The 17,373-nt window shown below is 49.4% G+C and overlaps 1 long non-coding RNA gene across 2 annotated transcripts; it reads right to left on the reverse strand.

The window, feature by feature from the left end:
• Positions 1-7,019: 7,019 nt before the first annotated feature.
• Positions 7,020-15,553, reverse strand: LOC132022287 (uncharacterized). 2 transcript variants are annotated; one of them, XR_009405576.1, is made up of 3 exons: positions 15,465-15,553; positions 10,571-10,680; positions 7,020-8,834 (listed from the first exon to the last, which is right to left on the reverse strand). It is a non-coding gene; the product is annotated as an uncharacterized LOC132022287 (long non-coding RNA). The 2 variants fall into 2 exon arrangements; XR_009405577.1 differs by lacking the exon at positions 15,465-15,553 and adding an exon at positions 10,778-11,133.
• Positions 15,554-17,373: the final 1,820 nt, after the last annotated feature.

The raw sequence follows: 17,373 nt of genomic DNA on the forward strand, positions 1-17,373 counted from the left end.
CCAGGTGAGGAGGAGGCAAAGAAGGGAAGGAGGGGAAGGATTTCCTGTAGCCGGAAGGGAGCCACGCTGGAAGATTCTCAAGATGTGGCCACGTTGAAATATGGCACTGTGTGCCTTTAAGTCTTACCAAACGTTGAGAATTCAAAATTTATAAATTCTTCCAGTGGTTTCTTTTTGTACTTCTCTCCCTTCCTCTACCTTTTTTAAATTAAAGGCTCATTTTAATATAATTCCCAAAAACCCAGCGGTGAGGACAAAGAGAATTTTGCTTTGATTTAGTTCATAGCAAGAGCATTCCCGCTGGCTTTGAGCTGGGGAATGAGGTGAGACCAGAAGGATGAGGCTGGGGGCAGGGCGATAACCCCACAACCAACGCACTCTGCTCCCTGCTTTTCCTGAGCTCACAAACCCCTTGTGCAGAGGAATGAGGAAGGGCTTTGACATTAGACAGACAAGGATTTAAATGTCTCTTTGTCACTGTGTCACTTATGGCTTATATAGCTTGGGCAAGTCTATAATACATAATTATATCCAGACCACAAAGTCAGTGCCTGGCACACTGTAGATCCCAAATAAGCAAGGGTTCCTTGAGAGAACTTAGGCTTTAGAGATAGGTCTTAGTCCATTTGGGCTGCTGTAACAAAAATAATGCAGTCTATGTGTTTTAAAAACAAACACATTTCTGACAATTCTGAAGGCTAGAATTCCAGTATCATAGCTACATAGATTCAGTATCTGGTGAGAGCTCCCTTCCTGGTTCATACATGGCTATCTTCTTGACCTAATCACCTCCTGAAGGCCCCACCACCTAGTACCATCATAGTGGGGGGGTTTGGGGTAGGCAGGGGCATAAACAAACATTCAGTCCATAGCAGAGTCCCACACACAGGAAGGCCTCAGAGTCCCAGGGTAATAAGGAGGCAGAATGCCTATCTCCTGCCTGGGGCTGCTAGCTGCCCCTTTCCCACGTCTTGCCCACATCTTGACCGACCATCCAGGAGCAGTATCGTCTGGTCTGCATACACAGCAATGACAACAACTGCCACCCAAGGTGAAAAGAGACCAGCCCAGACTTTTTCCCAGATGAGATTACTTCCAGAAAGGAAATCTGCCAAAAGACGAGAGCTACCGAGAATGGGGAGGGGGCATGGCATATTGGGGCCATGTGGGGAAAGCTGATTTCTGGCACTGCCCACACCCAAAAATAGCAGAGAACTCAAATGTACCAGGAAGGGGCATCTTCCTTCATAGCTTCCATCCCCAAGCATTTATTTAGAGAGAGAATATCCGTGTCCTCTGGAACCCCGAGGTACTGTACTCAGCTGCACGAGTCTCCCTGTGAGGACCCCTAGGAGACAAGGCTAGCCCCAGGCCCACCCTACCTCCTTTGCGCACACCTCTCTCCACACATCGAATCAGCCTGAGTGTCCAATCCAAAAAAAAAAGGAAAGACCATGCAAGCAAGGATTCCCAGAGACTCTCCACACTGATTCCCAGCCACCCCAGTACTCTTCCCAGGCTGGCCCTCTCCTTGGCAAGGCTCAAGGCAAGCTTATTTCCCCCAAGGTTGTCACAGAGCAATTTTCTAAACTGCATGAAAATAGAAAACAAACAGAAAACCAAATCCACCAAAGCCTGCATCTCGAGAACAGCTTGGCAGGCAGGAGCAACGTGCTAACAATTTCATGCTGTTTTAAGAGTTTCTAACGAAGCAACATGCACCAACAACCAGATGTGCCCTGATACCAGAAGGGAACACGGGCTTCTAGACACAGACAAAGATTCATAAAACAGGAAAACACTCATCAAGAAATGTAGCTTCCAAGCGTGCTAGGCCTGGGGTGGCTGGTGGGGAGGCTGTCTCGGTCCGTCTGCCCCTCAGACTCATTCACACAACCATTCATTCAGTCCTGCCAAAGAATTGTGGTCAGCACCTTTGCACCAGTGGACATGCTGGGTACCTGGGATCCCGAGCAAGGGCTTGTAGCCTGCACAGAACAAAATCAAGGAAACAAATATAATGACAGCATAGCATCCTATGTCTGAAATGGACAACAGAAGCCCAGAAAAAAAGGTCCTCTTCAGTCTGGGTGGGAATCAGGACACTTCTTAGAAGGGCGCTTGGGTGGCTCAGTGGGTTAAGCATCTGCCTTTGGCTCAGGTCATGATCTCAGGGTCCCAGGATCAAGTTCTGCATTGGGCTCTCTGCTCAGCAAGGAGCCTGCTTTCCCCTCTCTCTGCCTACCTCTCTGCCTACTTATGATCTCTCTATCAAATAAATAGGTAAAATATTTTTTTTTAAATAAAGGACAATTTTTAGAGATTTTGATTCAGTATATTTCAATATAATCCATGAAGCCCTTATACATGGAGGACACAGGAGGGGTAAAAATCATGCAGTTTCTGTTTTCTTGGTACTTGCCCTCCAATGGGGAAAGCAGCGGTTGTCCAAGAAGTGAGAGGAAGCACGTTGACTGTGCTTGCAGCAGGTGATCTGAGAGTATTTATTTGGTGCCCACTGTATGCAGCATGGACACACACGGTCCACCAGCCCCACAGGGAAGGAAGCTGGCCTGGCCTCTTATTTACAGGGTCTGTGGCTTGTGAATGGGTCTCAGTTTCCCAGGGGAATGAGGTCATCTCTGAGTCTCTGTCACCAGAGCTCCACCAACTCCAAGATGACCACAGAGCCTACCATTGTCCAGGACCCTGGGCTCCAGGCTGCCCCATGGGACCAGAGCCTTGGAAGTATGGTGGGGGCTGACCTGGAGACAGACAAATGTCCATCAGGCGACTTTCAGTTTCTATCCCATTAGCTTATCTTATCACCTGCCTGCTTGTAGTACACAATGATTAATATTTTTGTTACTGAAATTATTGTGAAATGACCATCATATTGCATTTGGGGTTTAAACTTGCTCATCAGATGAATGGAAACATGTAAGTTATAACATGATTTTTGTAATATTGCATTTTGACATTTCTTCTTCATTAAAAAAAAAAAATCTTCCTTTTTCTCAAAAAGTAGCTGCTGGCCCTGGCCTCTCCTGGCCTGAGAGGTCACCCCAGGTCAGAAGTCCTCCTGCGCCCTGGGCAGTCCTTGCTCCCTGGCAAAGTCCATTAGCTCAGGCTGAATCCGCCCTAAAGTCAGTGGCCCTCTTTATTAGGGCTGTGTGTCACCTGGTAACTTGTTTATTGCAGCAGCTGGGGGGGGGGGGGGGGGTAGGGGTACCCAGCCCTCCTTGAGCTAACACAGAACAAGCCAGCACAAAAGAACTGCAAACAGGCCCCTAATTAATGGGTTTGCTTAGAGCTATTTCCCCATTTAGGGACTTCATCCCGATAATTGCAGGCTCCATAATCATTAATCAGTCACTACTACTTTTCTGGGTGCCGACCACAAGCCCAGCTCTGTTCCAACAACCGTGGGGAGAGAAGAGTGAAGAACAAAACCTTGGGCCTGTGCCAGCTGCTTCATTTGCATGAGCCCTCGGGGTCTCACAAGGAGCCGGAGAGAAGTACGTTTCGCCCTCTTTTCAGATAAGGAGACTGAGTCACAAAGAAATCAACTCGCTGGAGCTTAGCAGCTTGGCAGCAAGTGAGACAGAATTTGAACCTGGAGCTGGCTGACTCCAAAGCCTGGGCTCTGGGAGGAGGGAACAGATTAACTGCTCAAAACCAGACCAGCGCAGAAGAGCTCACGGCTGAGTGGGGCCAGGCACACTCTGGGTCCTAGGCGCCCAAAGAAGGGGAGAGACACAGGGCCTAGGTCCTGGGAGAAGGCCTTCCAAAGAGCGGCATCAGAGGCTGGGTCTGAAGGATGTTTATAATAAACTGTGCTCAGGCACCTTCTCCAACCACTAAGTCCAGGGTTGGAAAGGACTGTGGAATCTGTGCCTCACTTGGGGCCAATAAATGATCAGTCAAATGTCCAAGGAGGCCATGTACACATACACACACATAACACCACCTCAGCAGTGCCAAACAGTGCCCAGAACAGTCATGAGAAAAGAGGACCTCACTGGGCAGCCAGACGCTGGCATCAGGCACCAATGGGGATTAGGACAAGGGCCAAGCTGAGAGGAGATGAGGAGCCAGTAAGTCCTGGGATCACCCTGGACCTGGAAGGTTGGCAGCTCCAGAATGTCTCAATTTAGACCTTGCCCCAGAACATGAGAAGGACTAGGGACAGAGGAGAGGCACCAGGAGCTGAGGAAGAGCAGGGGCTAACCAGGAGTTGGGCACTTTCTCCTTTATCAGTCATCCCAGCCGTGCCCCCACTTCTGAACACTCCCTACTTGAGCCTGGAAATACACACATGAGCCAGGTGTTCAGACCCCTGGCTCCATGGGAAGTGCACACCACAGTCCCAGTCGCATTCTCCCATGAGTCTCTCCTGGGCCCTGGCTCTTTGCACACTGATGTCTCCACCAGGCAGAAAGAGCCCTCGGGCCAAGCCCGTGTCTGCCAGAGATGGACAAATGGGAGCCAGCTGGCTTTTGACCAGCGAGGCCTGTACCAGCCCATCCCCTGAATGCCAGCCCCATAGGAATCCCATGGGACAAACCATTCTTCCATTCAGCTGAGATGAGAATGTGAGCCTGGCCTCAGTGGTCATCCAGGCCCAATTTCCATGGCTCCACATGGCGCCACAGTCCACAGTGTGTCCAACAGTCCACAACACACAGGATTTTGCCAACAGTCTGTTTCTGAATTAGATGCAGAGTGAGATGGCCCATAGGAGCAAGCCAACGCTTCCTCCAGTGGCCAGGCCTCTCAGTCTCCAAGGAAAGTACACTCTGGTCCTAGAAAACAGGCTTGGAGCTAGGAGCCAGACCCTGGCCAAGATCTGATAAGCCAAACCCCAAGTAGTCAGCAAGAACCCAGGCCCAGCTCCACTTACCAGTCAGCACAGTTTATCTGGAAAACTACTTCTTGCTCAGATGCCCAGCTCTCAGCAAAACTGGAACTAGGACCAAACCTACATGAGGAGTGGTCCCCACAAATGTGAGCTAAGGAGACCTGTCCAATTCTGAAGCAGCTCCTTCCTCTTTCCCTCCCTTCCTTTGGCTTCTCTCTTGATCTTCCACAGACCCTCTGGCTGTTCTGTCCTCAACTAAGTGCCAGGGAGGGGAATTTAAAAAAAAAAAAATTATCATCTTAATTTGCCGTTAGCCACTGAGGTTTCCCTGGATAGTCTTCCCCATGCCATGTCCCAGGTGCCTATGGGAGATGTGCTAGAAAGCCCAGCTCTCCACACCGGAGCCCATCCAGTAGGAGACAAAAGAACAGCCCAGACTTCCCATGACTTGAATCCCAGAAGAAACACAAAACCAAGTCTGTGACCTTCATTTATACTACAGTTATTTATTATTCTAGGAAGAAGGTGGCGTCGGCAGGGAGATAGAGAGGATTTCCAACAGAAGTTATTTTATGGGAGCCCTCCTGGGGGGGCGTACCAGCTCTCCAGCCTCAGCAACATCTGCAGAGTCTCATCGGGGGGTGAGCCTCACCAAGGGGCACCCGCCTTCTGAAGCCCCCAGAGAAAGTGAGCCACGGCCTCCAAACTCGGCCCAGCTTGTTCTGAAGCACGCAGGAGCCCTCCTGGGCTTCTCTTGGGGGCTAACTGATGGAGAGTCTCAGCTTCAGGGAAGAGACCAGCACCAGCTTAGGTCTGCAGTGGAGCAGGAAAGAGGAGCAAACAGAGGGCACCCTTCCTGATCATCCTGCATCTGGCTGAACGTCCCCAGCGACCTGACCGGTTCTGTCCTTCCATCCCACCCTCCCTCTCCTCTCTCTCTGGCCCCTCATCCTCCCCCCCAGGCCCTCCCCTTCTCCCTCCGCACCCCCCATCTCTAGCTCTCATACTGGACATCTCTTGCATGTGTGTGTCTCTTGCTGGCAGCTGGCTCTTTTCCACTCTGTCTCCCTTAGCCCCCAGTCAAGCCTCAAAGGCCTGGAAGCCAGCAGGGGAGAGGCTGTTTCACAGCTGAATGGAACAGAAAACTCTACTGTTGGCTCTGAATGTGTTTCAGTGGAGCTGCTTCTGCTGAAGCAGACGTGGAAGGGCTCAGACGTGGAAGGGCAGCTTCAGGGACGAGAGCTCTGGCTGGACCCGGAAATGTACTGCTTTCACCCTGCATGTGTCTGAGGCACCTACGTACCACGCTGTCACCTCCAGCCCAAGATGTCTTCCAACTCCCTTCTCTTGGCGTGGGTAGCCTCACTTGGGGAGGTCAAGTGACTGGGAGAAGAGGGGTACCTCTGAGGGCCTCCCAGGAACCACCTCAACAGCAAAAATTGCAGAGAAGCGGTCTGGAGAAGTGAAGTCCGAGGGTACTATCCCCAGAACAGGTCATCCCCACATATCCTCGCCAGTGCTAGCTTTGGGGCATCAAGCCCTGTAGATCCCGGGAGGGTGGACCTCCTAGGGACAGGGCTCAAACACACAAACGTGGACCTCATCTCAGAAGGCAAGACCCCTCCAGGCCTAGAGGAAAACCTGCCATTCACGAGGGCAGATTTTCCAACATGAGAATTTAGGGTTGCCGATCAAGTAGGATTGTCAGACAAAATTCACAATACCCAATTAAAATTGGTTTTCAGGTAAGCAACAGATCATTTTTGAGTATAAGTCTTTTTCAAAGTGCCAGGGACATACTTATGTTCAAAAATAATTCATTGCTAATCTGAAATTCAAGTTTAGCTGGGCACCCCTTTTTTATTTGCTAACTCTGGCAAGCCTACTCTAGAACTGTCTGACTCCATAGTCATGGTGGAAGTGGAGAGGGGGTACCATAGGGCCAAAGGGACAAGAAGCCCCAATTATCTCAACTCTTTCTTGTCCCCAGTGGCATTCCCTCACTCTTCAGCTGGGCCCTGGCCGTCCTGAGGTCTCCATCTCAACCTCTCTTGCCACCATCCCACCTGATTCCTCAGCTCCTTGCTGAGCTCCTAGCTCCTGCGGCCCAGATGCAGACCAATGCTTTGGCCCCTTCGTTTGGCTGAATGCAAGTTGAATTTTTCAAAACTTTATTAGAAAACTTTCTAAAACTTTCTAAACTTTATTAGAAAAGTAAAGGTAAAAAAATAGAAGTAAAACATACAAATATTTGAACTCATAAAAAAGCATAGTCATTGTCACACGTAAGGAGATCGAATATCAAAGCCCTGAGATCAGGTAAGTCCAGACATGGTCTGGTCGCTCTTTCCCTTCAACTCTTCTTGAATCCACTGACTTGCAGCAAAGGTTTTTTGACCTGACTGGCCCTTCGGTGAAGATGGCAGAACATTCTGGAACAGAGGCTCTGGTTGGCTGCATATTAAAATCACCTAGGAAGTTTTTTACAGCCTCCCCCAGACCAATTAAATCAAAATTTCTGAAAATAGGGCTCAAGTATCTGGAGCTTTAAAAGCTCCCCAGATGATTCTAATATGCAGCCAGGGTTGAGAACCCATGCACATCAGAAATCACCTGAGAACCAATAAAAAGCTACCGATGCTTGCAACCCACCCTCAGAAATTCTGATTTAATTGGTACGAGTTGGGGTGGGAGGGCAGCCTGGGCACTGGGGTTTTTTAAAAGCTCCCTAGGTGATTTTAACGTGCAGCAAAGTTTGAGAATCACAGCTCCTCATACTTTAATAGACTTCAGATCTCCCAAAGACCATGCTAAAACGCAGATGCTGACTCAGTAGGTCTGGGGTGGGACCTGAGACTCTGCATGTCTAACAAGTCCCAGGGTGACACCATCATGCTGGTCCCCAGGTGGTACTTTGATTCACAAAGTCCTAGATGTATGATCATTGAGGCTAGATGTCCCTTGGAATCATCTGGGCCACCTTGTCAATTACCTCGGCCCGAGTCCCACCCCTGTGATTCTGATGTAATTGCTATATGAGCTGGGCCCCCGACACTGGGATTGTAAAACCCTCGCAGGTGATTCTGATGTACAGCCAAGGTTGAGAACCTTGGATGGGGACCAACATCTAGACATCATTTTACAAGTGGCCCTGTGACCCACAGAGGGGAATACCACGCTCTGCAAGCTGTTCTGACTCACCTCTGTTCCCTGCCCTAGCTGGCAGAAGATCCTTTCTTCCTTTGCCTCAGAAGGCCATACCCTCTAGTAAAAATTCCCTTTCTCCCACTTAAGCCTAAGAAAACCTTGAATTCCCAGCTCCATGGCAAAAGAGAAATGATTGACACAGGACCTTGAAACCAATGACTGGCCAGAACCCGCCCACCCGCCTTGCTCTGTCACCAATCCTTCCCTTTGCTCAGGGAGGGGGTCTTCTATCATGATGCCTCTGCCAGAAGAACCCTGGGCCGCCCGCCGAAGAGTACACTTCAGCCTTCCAGTAACACACGAAGAAGAGCAGCTCTGCTTTGACCGGACATAATCAATCATGGGTGCTGAGCGGTTTTCATTACGTGGTAGTTCCCAGGCCAGGTTAACACACGGCCTCTACCCCTGTCCCACTTCATGCTTTTGAAGTGAAGCCGTGGTGACTTGTGGGACTGGAAGTGGCCCACAGAGAACCAAAGGACAACGTGGACTTGAGAAAATTATTACTCTCTTTTTGGTGTGACTTCCACGAAATTATTCATGAATCATTTTTGTTTTCCTAGGGGGCTAACCATAAATAGCATCTGTAATGCATCTTCATTAGGAGCTTTCGTCCTCTGACAGGGTCTATGTCTTCTGCTGGGAGCTGGATGCTGCTGGGAGGAATGCAAGCCCATGGCTTGGGGATCCGGCGTTTGTGTAAAATATGAACTCTAATGTGTAGAATTTGCAGGTCGCCGAAGTGTCACAGTCTACTGAAATGGGTCTGGAATCAATAAGGTACACATCAAACTCAATTGTGTTTAATTTTCATTGCTACCTAGAGGAAAGCCTCGCATAGCCCTACACAAGTGAAATTAAACATGAAAGCCCGTCTGAAGTGTAGAAGCAGTACTTAAAATGACCTGTAAATAGGGTAAAACATGGCAGCCCAACCCATCACAACATTATCGTTCATTTTTCTTTCCATAGTGGAGGTGACAGCCGCCACAAGAAAATCAAAAGAGACATGAGCACATTGGCGATCTAAAGGAGAACAAAGTGTTTTCAGTTACACACCAGCAGGACTTCCCTCTTTGCACACCCTTGGAGTCTCTTCCAAATGGAAAATCACACTCTGTCCTTCAGGGGAGAGCAAAGGAGGAAGGCAAGTAAAACAAGGCCCTCCTGCACTTGGCCAGCTCCCAGCCCCCCATGCCGCCCCATCCTTGGCCAGTGAGATAATGCAAGTTTCAGCTCTCCCAGTGGACATGGGTGGGGGGCAGACACCCACACTGGGCACTTTCAGCTGACACTGACCTTTCAGTCATGGAAACATTCCCTAGACCGACACTAATCAGGGGCACATCTGGCGCTTGGACGGCGTCCAGATAGGGGTTATGTTAGTCGAGTCAGCATGATAACCCGCTGGGGAGGCGGGGGAGGGGGAGCAGAGCCCTGCAGAGAGCAATCAACATCGCTGGCCGGGTGTGTAAGACACGGTCATGCTGCGGGCCCAGTGAGTCATAGAATAGAAACCCCCTCATCCCTGTCCACCCACTTTCCCAACCCCCATCAACAGGGGAGAAAACTGGGGAGACCCCAAGAGCCAAAACAACTTCCCCAGGCTCCCACCACTGGTCAGGAGCAGTCTAAAACGCCAAGGTCCTGACTCCCACTATCATGCACTTCCCATATTTCTACACTCTCTCAAAGTGTAGTGTAGCGCACGCTATCTCAAGATAATATGCGGGCCAAAGTGATGAAAAGAACCCAGCTGTTTTTCCTCTACTAACTTCCCGTGACTTGCAAATGTCTAGGACAATTTTCAAAGGCAAGGACAAATCCCCTTGGTCTCCATCTCCTTTGCACATCATATCACCCCAATTCTTCCACTGTAGCTTCTTTTGGGGATATGGAAGGAGAGGCTGTTCTTCCAGACTGGTTGCTGGACTTCTACCAGAAAGAAACACAATACCCTCTCTCTCATCCCCAGGACAAGGGACTACAATGGTGACTAAGACCTCATGGTATTGAAGGTTCAGCCGTACAGGTCAGAAATGACCGAAGATATTGGCCAGTTCTCAACATCTGCCTTACACAGCCTGACACCTGTCGCAGCCATGAACAGCACTGCTAAAGAGGTAATTAAGCAAACCAAAGCCAGGATAAAAGGGATTATGTCCCCACCCACCCACACAGAAGGCTGTCTCCAGCTGTCAGAAGGAAGTTCTTTCCATGGCCACTGGAGTAAAATCTCCACTCATGTGTACCACGTTTCAAGTCTACCCTGAATGATCCTTCCCTGTATAAACCTCCAGGCACAGATAATTATGGAAATCGGGAATCTCTCATCCACCTGCTTAAATCACAAAGAGATTAACACGATTTTCCAGTATAAAAACTGCAGAGATCTGTTTATCCTTCTCCTCCTCTTTGTTATAAATGCCTAAAGACAGGGAAATAACTCAGGTAAAAACAAGACCCATATCAATGATCAGCTTCCCAAAGTAAATTTCTTACCCAGTAACGAATCAGCTTGCAGAACTCCCAAGCACGGGTCTCCTCCTTCAACAGCCAGCCTCCGTTACAAGGGCAGCTATCATCCACCAACCAGCCAGCTTTGTCCTCTTCTAGAATAATCAGAAAAGAAAATTTTCTTCACCCCAATTAATTATGTACCCCTCCCCCACCAACCTGAAAATCACCTCTCACTCTCAGACCCCTCACTTCTATTGTCCTGAGAAATAGACTTTATCCACAGGTCACTGAGACAGAAAAATGAGCCTCCTCCTTCTGTATGGGACAGCTTCTGAGTTGCTCCCTCCTCGGGAGGATTTTGTAAGACTCTGCAGGCTCTCCAGGTCTCTGAGAAGAAGCTCACAGACACTGTCACTCTACCTAAGCCAGTGGGGGTCTCTGCCCGTATCAGCCCTTTTCTCCTTGCCAACGGTTTGGTACAAAGCCATTTCGTGTTTCACGCCAAACCAGTAATTCACAACACTCATCAAAATCTGCCTCCATCAACTGACTCAGCATTCCTGCTTTGCAAGCATAGCCAACCTCCCTAACACCCTGACATCCTAGCCTCCAGCTTCACTATTTACATCCCATGAGAGCTTTGGGCTTAGAAAGCCCAGTTCCCTTGGGTAAAGTATGCAGATGATTCATCCTCTCATTCTGAGCCTTGATATCCATGCCAAAAAGCTTCTGAGGTGGGGTTCAGAGAGGACAGAGTGGGGGAGTCCTGCTGCTATGGAAACCAGTGTGCCAGTTTCTAGAGGAGGAAGACTAGCTGTTCTTGGGACACTGCTTTGCCAGGCTGCCCTGGAGAAACTGAGGAAGCTTCTGGCCTGAAGTGGCTGTGGACACAGCCTGGGATCACCATGGAGCCTCAGGCCAACACTGACACTTGCCTGTCCCTTCCTTCTCACCTCCTCTCACACCGAGGGGTCCAACCCACCACAGACACCCCATCTGGCCTCCTGGGCAGTAGCACAGCTCCAAGTGAAAAGTCCACTCTATGTCTGTGGACAAAAGGGTTTTGACTAAATTCTGTGTTTCAGGGAGTGAGTTAAATTCCGTTAACGGGGGGCGGAGGGGGGGGTTGGGGAGGAGGATGAGAGGGATGACAAATAACAACTTGTCTGAACGTTTTACATTTCTCCTCAGCGCCTCAGTGAGGTTCACAACACAGTCATCAATGATAGGGAGGGAGACCTCCCAGCTGGGCTGTCCCTCAGTGCCTCAGACAAGCTGACGGGACTCAGAGACTGATTCACACGCTAGGAGGAGCATGGAGTGGGGATGTGGGGAGAAGGGGTCAACATGCCAGAGACAGAATATCCAGGAGGGAGATTGATGGAAGGGTCATCAGATGCCCCCAATGGAAGGGAGGTAGGCAGACAGAGACAGTCTCTATCAGTATAACAGGCATGATAACTTCCAAAAATGGAGGCTTCAACCATTGGAAGGTCCTGGACCAAGATAATAAAACTAAAAAAAGGCTTTGAGAGCTCACTATGTGGGCCACCTGGGTGGCTTAGTTGGTTAGTGTGTGTCTTTGGCTCAGGTCACAATCCCAGAACTCTGGACGGAGCCCTTCCTCAGGCTCCCTACTCAGCAGGGAGTCTGCTTCTCCCTCTCCCTCTTCCCTCCCCCCCCCCCCGTTCATTCTCTCTTTCTCGCAAATAAATAAAATCTTAAAAGAAAAAAAGAGGAGGGGGGTGCCTGGGTGGCTCATTCGTTAAGCGTCTGATTTTGGCTCAGGTCATGATCCCAGGGTCCTGGGATCGAGCCCCACATCAGGCTCCCTGCTCCATGGGAAGCCTGCTTCTCCCTCTCCCACTCCCCCTGCTTGTGTTCCCTCTCTCGCTGTCTTTCTCTGACAAATAAACAAATCTTAAAAAGAAAGAAAGAAGGAAGGAAAAGAAAAAGAGAAAAGAGCTTACTATACACCAGGCACTCTGTTACATATATTATTATATTTATTACTTTGTATAATTTTCATTATCAGCCCTATGAGAATGAAACCATCACATGCCCATTTTACAGGGGTCAAAACTGAGACTTAGAGAAGCTAGCTAAGGTTACAGAGCTAATAAGTGAAGGAACTAAGATTCAAACCAAGGCCCATCTGGGCAGAGTGCATACCCTTGACCACTACACTAGGGCAAGAGGTCCTAGAAATGTCAACCATGTCTATTAACCAATTAGAGACTAGTGTGTGAATAGTGCTGGAAGGATTTTTTAAGATCCCAGAAGACAGCTGTTGGCCTCATTTTGACTAGGATATTAGCCATCTCCTCCACACAGCACCATTTTCAGACAGGGCATATTATGACACTTGTCATAAGTGTTTATAATATTCTATGGCCAGAGAGCCCAATGTATACCACTGCCTTGCCAACACTCCTTCCAACAAAAATACAGCAGAACATGGTAAGAGGCTGAGCTGAGGCTCCTGAACAGAAGCCCTTCGTGTCCCATCTGTCAAGTAGAATACCAGTCCTTGATTTCACCACCTTCTAGAGGTCTCCAGGGAGACTGCAGGCTCTCTGAGACAGTTGGGGATACAAAGCCAGGAGGGAATGAAGAGGCTCCACCCACCTCTTTCTAGCTCAGGAATTTCCTCTACCTTCCCATATTCTGCCCTGCCCAAATTATCCACCAGAATTAAGCTAAAGGCCTCAGGAGTCAGTCAAGGGACAGGATTGGGGTAGGGGTCAGATTCTCTCTTTCACTTGATTGTTCTCTGATAACTCTTGGCCAGATTTAGTCGAGCTGAATCCATCACTCTCAGGGGGCCATGGATGTGGAGAGAGGTACACCTTAGAAGTGTATCTAGGATGTTTAAAACCTTGGTACAAAAAGAAAGGCACAAGAAGCTAAACCAAAGAAGGAGACACGGTTGCACAAAGTTAGGGGATCTAAAGAGCTCCCTAGGGGACCAGAAGGACCAACACAGTAAGATTTTTAAGAGGTGATAAAGGTAACTTGTGTCAAAGGAGGCAGATACGGCTCAAGAGACAAGTGAAATTAATTCCTTTCTCAAGCCATCATAAAGGTGAATGGCTACCAGATGGTCAGATCAAAATACCTGTCCACAAGCTGCCAGAGGGGAAAAAATAAACACAAGAAGAAATCAGATCCTCACGGAGCAGGTGAGCAGGAAATTAAAATATCTGTACACTGACCACAATGCAAGACCACACACGGTCACAAAGAGGCTGGTAGAAGACAGTGTGCGTGTGAGAAAGCATCTATCCTCTGTCTGCCAGCTCACACCCAGAGACAGAGTCACAAACCTCACAGCACCTCAGAGGAAAAGTCCTCTGAGAAAACCCAATCATTCCAAGAGGGATGAAGATGAGAGAACAGAGGTTGGGCCACTAAAAGGAAAGTAACACACCTCACAGGAGAGTGTCACTGGACCCAGTACCAACATCTTTTCCTGAGCACTTACTATGTACCAGGCCCTGGGTCCCAGGCAGCTTCTGAAATGACTCTCACTGATTTCTTGCCTCCTGTGTGATCCCTTCCCTTCAGTGTGGCCTGGACCTGGTGACTTGCTTCTAACGAACAGAATACAGCAAAAGTGATGGGATGTCACTTATTTCAAAAAAAAATCTCCCTGAATGGGTGCTGCCCAGACTCTACTCCAACTGTCAGTGACTTCATCCCCATTCTCTCGTTCAATTATCCTTTCTGTGTCCCTGTTGCTACATTCCTTCTAGAAGATAGACACACACACACACACACACACACGCACGCACGCACACACACCAAGACTCCAGAAGTTGGAGGGAGCTCAGCCTCCTCCTGCCATTGTTCAGCTTCTTCCCAATCAATCTCCTGCCAACCACAAATTAGCATTACACAGGCATTTACAGTGCAACCCCCAGGGACAGATAGAAGCTAATCCTTAAGAAGGGGCACTGGTGCAATAGCAGGAGGCCGAAAGCTTCACCCCCACCCATGGGGTGCTCCTTTGCAGCCCTTCCAGCTCTTTTGTGAGCTGTCCAAGTCAACCACAGATGACGAAGTTATGGGGTCCTTGAACAAAGAGAAGACAGTTGGGGTCCCAGGAGCAACATGTTTGGAAACAGCTGCATGACACATTCCTGAGACTCCATCCCCAGCAGAGGACTACCTCTCAGAGCCTCTAGCTTGATCCTTGTGGATGCACTCTTCCATTTTCCATTTTTATTGATTAATATTAATGAATGGCTCCAGGTGGGACCAACCCAGAGCAGGAGATGTCCTGGGGCCAGGAGTTAGACCTGCTCTGCCCTCTGGGCAACTTGCGTTTAAAAAGCCCTGGGCATTTTTCTTTTCTTTCTCTTAAGGGATTTATTTGGCCTTAAGAAGTATGATTGAACTTCCTAATCCCAAAAGAAGGCAGCCCTGGCTGGGTTCCCAGGATCATTTTTATCTCCCAGTGCTGCCTTTTGGGGGGCCCTGAAGGCCCCCAGCAAATGTAGCCCCTTCCTCCAGCAGTCCCAACGGCTGGATCTTGCAGCCGCCGGGTCTGACAGCTCCCTGCCCTTATCCCACAGCTGGGTCTGGATTTAAGGGGAACATGCAAGAGGGGAAGCCTCTTATCACAAACATTTCCTGCCTATTCGCTTCCGACCGTGCATACCACAGTCCTTCGCTGTCTGGTTGGGCCACCAAGGATGGCCACAGCAACCTCTTCACAAAAGACCTGCAACGCAGGGTCCCCAGACCTGTTTCTGGTCCAGATCCTTCCCCGTCCACACCTGTCTCCCTTCTGTGGGGAGCTCATAGGTTCTGACAAGCCACCCAAAACGGCCCGGGCACTGAAAAAATGGAAGGAATTCAGGTGGAACCAGAAAGAAAGAAAGAGGACAAAAGCAGATAAGGTTTTTTAGTTCAAATAGAAAATGTCACTCACAGCTGGAGTTCTGCCCACCTTCTATGGGCCAGCTGCCTGTCTCCCAAAAGGAGAAAAACAGAAACGCAAGTACCCTCGAGTCCGGCCTGCGCCATTCTCGTCCCTACGTTGACTGCGCGTGCGCGTGCGTGTGACGTTGAGGCCTTAGGGACGATCGCGGGTTTAGATACTGAAGGATTCAGAGCTGGGGGTCAGGGGGTCTAGGTCCAGCCCAGCCCAGCCGGGCTCAGCAGAGCGCTGAGTTCCTAGGTCCCTCTCCCCGCCCAACACCTGAGCCACCCTAGTCCCACCCCTCTCCGTGGCCTCCCCTGCCTCCTGTCCCCAGCTTGCTGTGTGGTCTGAGCCCTCTGCCATGAGAAGCGGGAGGGAGGGAGGGGTGGGCCAGCATGTTTACAGTCAAGCATAACAATCTTTATTTTAAATAAATAAAAGTTTTAGCCAGTTTTCACTTCCCTTTTCTTCCAAAATGTTTTCTCCCTCCTCCTCGTCCTTCTCCTCCTCCTCCTTCTCATCATGCCTGAGCCTTTATCTGTGGGGCCACCCAGGGAGGGGCTGTGGGAGTGGGGAGGAGCAGAGGCCAGGCCGACCCTAGTGCTTAGAGTCTTCTCAGGTCATGTGACACGCCCCTGTCGAATGCCCACGGAGCCCCTGGGGTTCTTGTGAATTCAGGGATGTCTAGGCCTGGGGAATAGAGACTAAACAGGAAGCCTGGGGCCCATTGGCTGCATGTGTCCATCTGTTCTCCCCAGTCACAGGGTTGCCCACCCCATCCCCCACTCCACTATGAAATTGCCATCCATCTGTCTTCCACTGTGGCCTGTCATCTCTGTCTCCCCCATTGGACTCTCATCCATCTGTCCTTCCCACAGGACAACCGTCTCTCAGTGTCTCCTTTGGGTTGCCATAAATCTGCTTCTCCCATGAGATGGTCCATCTGTCCATCACTCTATCGACCTGTCATTCCATCCCACACCCTTGATCATCCCTTTTTGTCCATCTGTCTCCCCTCATTGGATATATTTTTGCCCATCTGTCTCCCTGAATGGGACCAGCAATGGTGGCTCTCTGAGATATGGGAACCATCAGGATTCTGCCCTGATTTTTATTCAGGCAACAATAATAGTAGCAACCATTAATCAAGCATCTACTGTGTGCCATATATTCTGTGTCTATTATGTCCTTTAACCCTCAACAGCCCTAGGAGTATGTGTTTATTTCCCCCATCTTACCAGTAAGGAAGCGGAGGCTCAGAGAAGTTAAATGTCTTGCCCAAGGTCACACAGATCCTGGTGCAGACACCGGGTCCAGAAACAGTCCTGTCCATACTGAGTGGGAACAAGGACACAATCTCTTTACTCCTCCACCCCCAGGATGTAAGACTCCCCCCACCCCTGGCCTCTCTGCACATTTAATTTACACTTTGCTGCTGGATGTTTTCAGACTGATGAAGTTTCCTCCCTGCCCTGGCTTTGCACAAAAAAGTAAAGGAAAAAAAGCAACCAGATGTGAGAGTGATTCGGAGGTCTTTGTGGGGGTAGGAGGTGGGGGGGTGGAGAGTGATGTTAAATAAACAACCAATGATATTCTTTCTGCAAAATGATCCATTTTCATGGCACCCAGGAGTTCGTCCAGGGGTCTCTGGGTCACTGGGGAAAAGTGTTTCGTGTGTTTTGGCTCCATATTCTTCCATTGGCCACAAAGAGCTAATTCTTCCAATTAATGAAATCAGCACTGCTGATGGAGATGTACTGACAAATTATTTTCAAGACAAATACATTCTCACCGATGGTGGGGCTGATAGGCCTGAAGGATTTGGAGGATATGGAGGGAAGTTCGTCCCCCACCAGCCAGAGACACTGAGGTCATTCATGATGTCCGGGATGTTGGCCACCACCTCAAGGGACACCTT

The sequence above is a fragment of the Mustela nigripes genome, chromosome 7 (assembly GCF_022355385.1).
Source record: "Mustela nigripes isolate SB6536 chromosome 7, MUSNIG.SB6536, whole genome shotgun sequence".
Taxonomy (NCBI): domain Eukaryota; kingdom Metazoa; phylum Chordata; class Mammalia; order Carnivora; family Mustelidae; genus Mustela; species Mustela nigripes.